This window comes from Cervus canadensis, chromosome 10, assembly GCF_019320065.1.
Source record: "Cervus canadensis isolate Bull #8, Minnesota chromosome 10, ASM1932006v1, whole genome shotgun sequence".
In the NCBI taxonomy this organism is placed as follows: domain Eukaryota; kingdom Metazoa; phylum Chordata; class Mammalia; order Artiodactyla; family Cervidae; genus Cervus; species Cervus canadensis.
In genome coordinates, this window is record NC_057395.1 from 40,913,150 (window position 1) to 40,921,592 (window position 8,443).

An 8,443-nucleotide genomic window follows, 5' to 3' on the forward strand; every position below is an offset into this window, starting at 1 on the left:
GTACGGGGTGGGGGCGGGGGGAAGGGCGGGGGTGGACCCGGGTCGCGCAGGCGCCTTCTTCGCCCCCTCGGCTCCCCCGCCCCATCGCTCCAGAGTTCGGGAGGGCGGCTGGGGGAGGGGGATGGCCCGCGCTGGGGCCGAGGGAGGACGCGAGGCAGACACAAAGCCCTTCCTTCGCCTGCCTCCTCTTCCTCCGCCAACAGCTTCTCCCGGGCGGGGAAAGTCAGCCCGGCGCCGGTCCGCTGGGCCCGGGTCGCCCCCCTCTCCGAGACCTGCGGAGTGGGCTTGCGCGAGGTAAGGGGCGGCGGCAGCGGAGACCCCACCCCTTGGGCCTGCACCCCAAGCACCCGGAGACCCCCCTCCGACGGGCGCACGCGGGCGGGGGCTCTGCGGGGTTCCGGGCGCTAGTTCTCGCACGCTCCTCCCCTCCGGAGGAGACCTGGGGGGACTGGCAATCGAGCGGCTCTGGGGTCGTGGGGACGCACGGGGGAGGGGGCACCAGGGAGAAGGGGCGCCGGGACTGGGCCAGGGTGGTCTTTCCCACCGGGAATCCTCCCGGGGCCTCTGAGCTGAGGGTAGTGGGGAGGGGGCGCCGCGGCTGCAGGCGCAGGGGCTCCGGGTGCGCGCGCGCACTGCGGACGGCCGCGGGGACCTGGATGGAGTTGGACCTGCGGGGATGCAGGCGGCGTGTCAAGTGCGCCCCGAGCCGCGCAACCTGGAGTGGGGCTGGCAAGCCTGGGGCAGACCGGGTCGGTGCGCTCGGGCTAAAGATTCCCCCCCGGGGGAGAGGCCGGCCGGGGGTCGAAGGGGCTGTCGCCGTGATTGATGGCGGTGCGGCAGGCTGAGGAGGAGCCCTGGGTTCCTGCGGGGAAGGGAGGGGGTCACTCTCCCACTCTGAGGCTTCCACGCCCCCCCACCCTCGGGCTCGGTCTCCACCCTTGGACTCGGCTCGCACCAGCGCATTGTCCACCCACCCGCGCCCCTCTGCCCCGACGGCTGCGGGACTTCGGAGAGTTTGCAGAATTCAGCTTTAAAGCTTGTGATGTGTTGCCAAGAAATACAGCCGGGACTGACACCCCCTCCCCGCCGCCCGGGCCCTCACCGGCGCCTCTCTGCTCTAGTGGGGGAGGGGTGCAAGGGGGTGCCGGGAGGTTTCCTAACTCAGGACAGAAAGCCACAGAAACCCGCAAGCTGGGGGCGGTGGGGGGGGCTGTGTTTTCTTCCAGCCCTGAGGGTTTCAGGCACAGTGGGGTTTCTTAGGAACGTGCTGTCATCAGTAAGGAAACCCCAGGGAACTCTTCTGACCAACAGGACTTTGTAAATATTGCAGCAAAAACAAACAGCTGGCGGAACTCGGTCATTAACAAAATTGGTATTTTAATGCACTGTTGAAAACCATCAAATTTCATGTGAAAAATCCCCTGAACAAAATGTCAACGTTTTACATCAAGACCGGCTGTGGTTATGACCTTGCGTCACTGTGCAGTGGAAACAGTGTTTCCAATCGCCCTGTTTGTCTAGACCCCACCTGGGGGTTTCTGAGCCTTGGCAGAGTGGTATGCAGCGGTTTAGGCAGTGCGGCTTTATATTGAATATCTAGTCATGTTCTTTTGTTTTTACTATGACTCTAAAAAAAATGAAATATAGTTGATTTACACTGTTATGATAGTTTCAAGTGTACAGCAAAGTGATTCAGTTATACACAGAGATACATTCTTTTTCGGATTGTTTTCCCTTGTAGGCTATGTTTTTTGACTGTGGAACTGGTACTATTTTACCCAGTTCAAGTATGCAAGAGTATTTTTATGAGTGTACATAGAGGTGGGCATTTCCTTTTCGGCCTCCAGTTCCAGTTCTGTCTCTAGAACAAACATGCATTGTCCCTGCCTTGGCACCTCCACAGGATGGTGGCCTTGGATTGAGGTGGGGTGCGGGGGGGGGTTCCCATTTGGGACTCCAGAAAGAGCACTGGTGGTTGACAGGAGCTTTGGGGTTTGGGGACTCGGTTCTCAGCCTTTGAAGGCTGGGGACAGGAGAACGCCCTGCTACTGTGGCCTCCTTTGTCTGGAGACCCTCTCCCCGCTGCAAACATGTTCCCTAAGAAAAGAAGGAGATCTAAAATAGCCCTTCCCTCCCCGCCATGCAGAAATAGATGCAAGCAGCTTGACTCACTCTAGGGCTGCAGGTATGTTCTTGTTTAGAGAGAACGTCCAAGCAGCCCTCCCCCAAACCCGCCCCAGGTCCCCCTCTGGTTCGCCAAATTCAAGGGCCACCACCCACTACAAAGAGGAATTTCTTCTCCAGAAATCTCTCTTTGGGGAGCTAAATCCTCCCCCTCCTCTTGGAGGAGACAGATAACTCATTTCTCCTCTGTCCGAGGGTATGCAGCCCTGAGAGGTCAGCCACAGTGGGGCCCAATTAGCACAGGCACTGCCCGCATTCCACCATGAGGCTCTGTCCTGTTCCCCGTGTCAATCCAGGTCTGATGATGCTGCCAGATTCCTAGTGGTTTCAGCTGAACTCTGGCCGCGTTTCCCTGGTCAGACACCCAGAGTCCTTGGGTATGTATTGTGCATGCATGTTCGCTCGGTCCTCTCTGACTCTTTGCAACCCCATAGACTGTAGCCCACCAGGCTCCTCTGTCCGTGGGATTCTCCAGGCAAGAATACTGGAGTGGGTTGCTGTTTCCTACTGCAGGGGCTCTTTCCAACCCAGGGATCTAACCTGCGCCTTCTGCGCATCCTTTGTCTCCTGCATTGGCAGGCTGATTCTTTACCCCTGAGTCACCTGGGAAGCAGTTACTTTTGAGCAGAATTCAGTGGCCCATGCTCAACCCCTGTCTTTGAACTTCCTAAGGGTGAAAGCCAGCTCCAAGCTCTTACTGCCTAACACTTCAGGAATGAGTGTTGAAAGAATGAACAGAAGTATCTGTAACAGAGAAGGCAATGGCACCCCACTCCAGTACTCTTGCCTGGAAAATCCCATGGATGGAGAAGCCTGGTAGGCTGCTGTCTATGGGGTCACACAGAGTCGGACACGACTGAAGCGACTTAGCAGCAGCAGCAGCAGCATCCTTCTGTAAAAAGCATTTGGAGGAGTTTCAGAGCAATAAGTATATTCTTGGCAGATAATCATATTATTATATTGCTTTATAAAATGCTTTTCCAGATAATATCATAGTTGTTTGTCACAACAACACTAATAATTCCATTTGGTAGGTATGAAAACAGAGGCCTGGACAGGTCAAAGCACCAAAGTTGGAAGCAGAGCCCCAGGCCCAGTACTCATTTTGCTGAACCACTGCTGACTTGCTGGAGGTGGCCGGACTCAGATCCACACACACCATGAAGTGTACATCCAGAACAGAATTTACACAGTGGTGTGTTCAGAGGTACTTTTTCAGAGAAATTATTACAGAGTCACAGGGGTAAAATGTCTTAGAGAAATAAGAAGGTTAAGTAGGTTTTCCACTGCAGGACTTTCCGGTGCCATTATTATTATTATGTGCATTGGGGTTCTTTAGTATGACTCCATAATATGGAATGGTTGCCAACTTCATTTGGCCCCAGAACCAGGAAGCATCTTCTGGATCCAGCTTTCTTAAGGAGCCCACTTGGGGAAATTGCTTAGTTCATGCAAAACCTCCTAACGTCTAGGCAGTGTTCAAGGAACACTAGTGCGCAGAAGAGTGAAAATATATGTTCTGGACATTTAAAAGGCACAGTGATCCCCCGTTGTAAATTTAGAGTGAATTGTTGGCTTGCCAGCTTCTATGCATCTGATTGGGCTTCCCAGGTGGTACTAGGTGGGTAAAGAACCCACCTGCCAATGCAGGAGACATCAGAGACGTGGGTTCGATCTCTGCAGAGTCAGAAGGATCCCCTGGAGGAGGGAATGGCAACCCATTCCAGTATTCTTACTTAGAGAATCCCATGGACAGAGGAGCTTGGTGGGCTACAGTAGTCCATGGGGTCTCAAAGAGTCTGACAGGACTGAAGTAACTTAGCGTTTGTGCATGCATGCATCTGATTAACATGAATTAGTCCCCCACCCCCACCCTGCCCCCGGGTGTGATCGGGTCTGAGGGGCCTGGAGGACTTCGGTTGGCAATGCAAACAGGCCCTAGCAAGCGGGCTCTCTGGGCTGCGCTAAGCAGGCAGAGAGAGCTCACCTAGCCTCCCCAGACAGTGCCTCAGAAGCCCCCAATGCAGACACACCCATTGTTTGCAGTTGTTTTTGAATCAGAGCTTGCCTGCAATCTGTTATGTACTTTTCACCCATTGGTACCCCTGGCTCTTCAGGCTTGATTGCATTTAAGAGAGGAGCTGAAGAGAGGATTCCAGTGTGTATTTTCAGGGATTCAGAGGAGAGTGGTGGGCTAGGAGGAGCCTTGGGAAAGGTGATACTGTGATAAGACAGGCTGGGTGAATTTAACGTCCATCTGCATTTGGATGGAGACATTTCTAGGTCTCCAGTGCTAAGGAAATGTGTCTGCAGATTTGTTTCACAGGTTATTTCAAAGACCGGAAGATATGTGGGCTCCTTTAGAGATCTGTATTTAATAGGATGGTGTCACAGAGGTCAAGGAAAGGAATGTTTTGAGAAAAATGGACCTATCAGATGGAGTGGGTATTCCTGAGTGAGCGTGTGTGTGTCCTTCTGCATAGGTGGCCAAGGGAGAAAGTGGGGAAGAAATAGTGCGACTTCTAACCTGTTGAGTTTAACAAGTCCTGTATGTTACCTCGATAGAAATTGTCAATGAAGAGCCAGAGTTGGGGAGTTACTGGGATGCTGAGGGGACCAGAGTGGGGCAGTCGGTGAACTCACCCAGGGACAGGCCACAGGACAAGTAGAATAGGGTCGAGGCAGAACTTCCATGTCCAGGGACCTGGAAGGAAAGAGAAAGCGCCTGCATTGATAGTGAGTTGGACCATTCCAGAGATCTATCATCAGATCTAATTTTAAGTGTTGATATAAGGTGGAAATCAATCTCTTTCTTAGTTTTTTCCTACAGTATTTTTTTAAATTTATTTACTTTTAATTGAAGGGTAATTGCTTTACAGTATTCACTAATTGTGTTGGTTTCTACCAAACATCAACATGAATCAGCCATAGGTTTACCCATGTCCCCTCTCACTTGGACCTCCCTCCCGCTTCCCCATCACTCCTCTAGGTTGTTACCCAGCCCCAGTTTACAGCAAATTCCCATCTAGTTTACATATGGTAATGTATGCTTCCGTATTACTCTTGGTACATCCCACCCTCTCCTTCCTCCTCCCCAAATCATGTCCACAAGTCTGTTCTCTATGTCTGTGTCTCCATTACTGATCTGCAAATAGGTTCATGAGTACCATCCTTCTAGATTCCATATATATACGTTAATATATGATATTTATTTTTCCCTTTCTGACTTACTTTCCTACAGTATTTTTTTCATTTAGTGTAAGTACCAAGAAACCATTAAAATAACAATTGCAAGAGAAAAAAGAAAACGGTCAACATTAATGGTAAAAGAAAATGAATATATGAAAAAGTAGCATTTTTTCACCATTGTTTTTCCATAAGTGCATTTAAACATCTGGGTCTTAGTTGGTGTTTACTGTACTGAAGAATTCTCTGTATACCCCCATAGAAAATGAGGAAAAAATGGAATGCTTCAGAGGAAGCTGTACTCAGTTCTTCTGGAGAGAGAAAAAGAGCCTCACTTGAGAACCAAGACTGTATTCTGAGATTTTGATGCTTTTATAAATGAAACATCATTCTAGAAACAGACAAAAATCAATAAGCATGGCAGCGTAGTTGTTGAAGGTTGACTGAACTAAAGGTTCTCATAGAGCTGTATACTTGTGTGTTATTTAATTTAACAAAACTGCCTTTGAGGAAACTTTTTTTAGTGAGTGCTGGGAAAATGGATCAAGATATGAAACGATCTAAGCGTATTTACACACAATATGAAGACCCAGCGCAGAAGCAGGGGCCAAACACTGTAACAGCTGAAGCATTTTCAGAAGAATTCAACATTCAACAGACGAGTTCCACCAGTGGCCGTTGGCGAGGGGACTCAATCCACCTTGTCCTCTGTCTCGACGATGAGATGTGAAACCTTGTTTTTCCTGTAGAGTTGCTTTGGCTCAGCCCCTGCCCTGCTCGACAATCCACTGGCCTTGCTACCTGGTCCCTGCACCTGGCTCATGTCACATCCTCACCTGCCTCCTTCCCAGCTTGGGTTTCGGGGTCTAGGGTGATAGCCCTTCTTTGGCATACACGTGAATTCTGTTGTTGTCTTTCTCAGGGGACTCCCCTGTCTGAACCCATCCCCTGGTCTATGTCTGCCCCAGGAAGGCAAACAGGCTGGAAAACCACAAGCTTGTCAAGGATTCATAGCCGTTGATCTCAAGGCATCCTGCTCCATTTATCAGTCCATCTTCCCAGTACCTGTTTGCATCTGAGATGCACTGGGAAAGTTGTGGGCTTGTCTGGTGTTTGCCAGAGTAGCACTGGCATATCTATAAAGAAAGCGAAAGCAAAGTTGCTCAGTCGTGTCTGACTCTTTGCAACCCATGGACTGAAGCCTACCACGCTCCTTCGTCCATGGAATTTTCCAGGCAAGAGTACTGGAGTGGGTTGCCATTTCCTTCTCCAGGGGATCTTCCCAACCCAGGGATCGAACCTGGGTCTTCTGCATTGCAGGCAGATGCTTTACCATCTGAGCCACCAGGGAAGTCCAAATGGAGATGCCGGGGATCGAACCCGGGGCCTCATACATGCAAAGCATGCGCTCTACCACTGAGCTACATCTATAGCAGACACTTAAACAGAAAATTATTGGAATATAGTTGCTTTACAGTGTTGTGTTAGCTTCTGATGTACACCAAAGAGAATCAACTGTAAGTTCATATATCCCCTCTTTTTTTAATTTCCTTCCCAGTTAGATCAACACAGAGCACCGAGTAGCATTCCCTGTGCTATACTGTAGGTTCTCATTCATTCTCTATTTGATACATAGCAGTCTATACCACACTCCAGTACTCTTGCCTGGAAAATCCCATGGACGGAGGAGCCTGGTAGGCTGCAGTCCATGGGGTCGCTAAGAGTCAGACACGACTGAGCAACTTCCCTTCCACTTTTCACTTTCATGCATTGGAGAAGGAAATAGTAACCCACTTCAGTGTTCTTGCCTGGAGAATCCCAGGGACAGGGGACCTGGTGGGCTGCCGTCTATGGGGTCGCACAGAGTCGGACATGACTGAAGAGACTTAGCAGCAGCAGCAGTGTATCTACGTCAATCCCAACTCTCCATTCATCCCACCCACCCCCACCCCTTTCCTCCTTGGTGTGTTTTCTATGTCTGTATTTCTATTTCTGATTCGCAAATAAGATCATCTGTAGCATTTTTTGCAAAAGTAGGAAGTCAAGAAACACCTGGAGTAACAGGCAAATTTGGCCTTGGAGTACAGAATGAAGCAGGGCAAAGGCTAATAGGGTTTTGCCAAGAGAATGCACTGATCATAGCAAACACTCTCTTCTAACAACACAAGAGAAAACTCTACACATGGACAACACCAGATGGTCAATACCAAAATCAGATTGATTATATTCTTTGCAACCAAAGATGGAGAAGCTCTATACAGTCAGCAAAAACAAGACTGGGAGTTGACTGTGCCTCAGATCATGAACTCCTTATTGCTAAATTCAGACTTAAATTGAAGAAAGTGGGGAAAACCACTAGACCATTTAGATATGACCTAAGTCAAATCCCTTATGATTATACAGTGGAAGTGAGAAATAGATTTAAGGGACTACATTTGATAGACAGAGTGCCTGATGAACTATGGATGGAGGTTCATGACATTGTACAGGAGACAGGGATCAAGACCATCCCCAAGAAAAAGAAATGCAAAAAAGCAAAATAGCTGTCTGAGGAGGCCTTGCAAATAGCTGTGAAAAGAAGAGAAGAGAAAAGCAAAGGAGAAAAGAAAAGAAATACCCATTTGAATGCAGAGTTCAAAAGAATAGCAAGGAGAGACAAGAAAATTTTCCTCAGTGATCAGTGCAAAGAAATAGAAGAAAACAATGGGAAAAACTAGAGATCTTGTCAAGAAAATTAGAGATACCAAGGGGACATTTCATGCAAAGATGGGCTCAATAAAGGACAGAAATGGTATGGACCTAACAGAAGCAGAAGATATGAAAAAGAGGTGGCAAGAATACACAGAAGAACTATACAAAAACGATCTTCATGATCCAGATAATCACGATAGTGTGATCACTCACCAAGAGCCAGACATCCTGGAATGTGAAGTCAACTGGGCCTTAGGAAGCATCACTACAAACAAAGCTAGTGGAGGTGATGGAATTCCAGTTGAGTTATTTCAAATCCTAAAAGATGATGCTGTGAAAGTGCTGCACACAATATGCCAGCAAATTTGGAAAACTCAGCAGT

General features: G+C 49.1%; 1 protein-coding gene and 2 non-coding genes across 6 annotated transcripts in view; 1 reads left to right on the forward strand and 2 right to left on the reverse strand.

Moving 5' to 3' along the window:
• Window positions 1-23: 23 nt before the first annotated feature.
• Window positions 24-8,443, forward strand: part of RIN2 (Ras and Rab interactor 2) — a 212,125-nt gene continuing 203,705 nt past the window's right edge. For 2 of the 4 annotated variants that reach the window (XM_043480497.1, XM_043480499.1), the window contains exon 1: window positions 91-294. The gene's annotated coding sequence lies outside the window, so the exon portion shown is untranslated. Of the gene's footprint in view, window positions 295-3,218; window positions 3,392-8,443 lie in introns of all 4 variants that reach the window. The other 2 variants (XM_043480491.1, XM_043480500.1) reach the window with 2 other exon arrangements.
• On the reverse strand, window positions 6,650-6,721 carry TRNAC-GCA. Its single transcript has one exon. It is a non-coding gene; the product is annotated as a tRNA-Cys (tRNA).
• On the reverse strand, window positions 6,730-6,798 carry TRNAA-UGC. The gene has a single exon. It is a non-coding gene; the product is annotated as a tRNA-Ala (tRNA).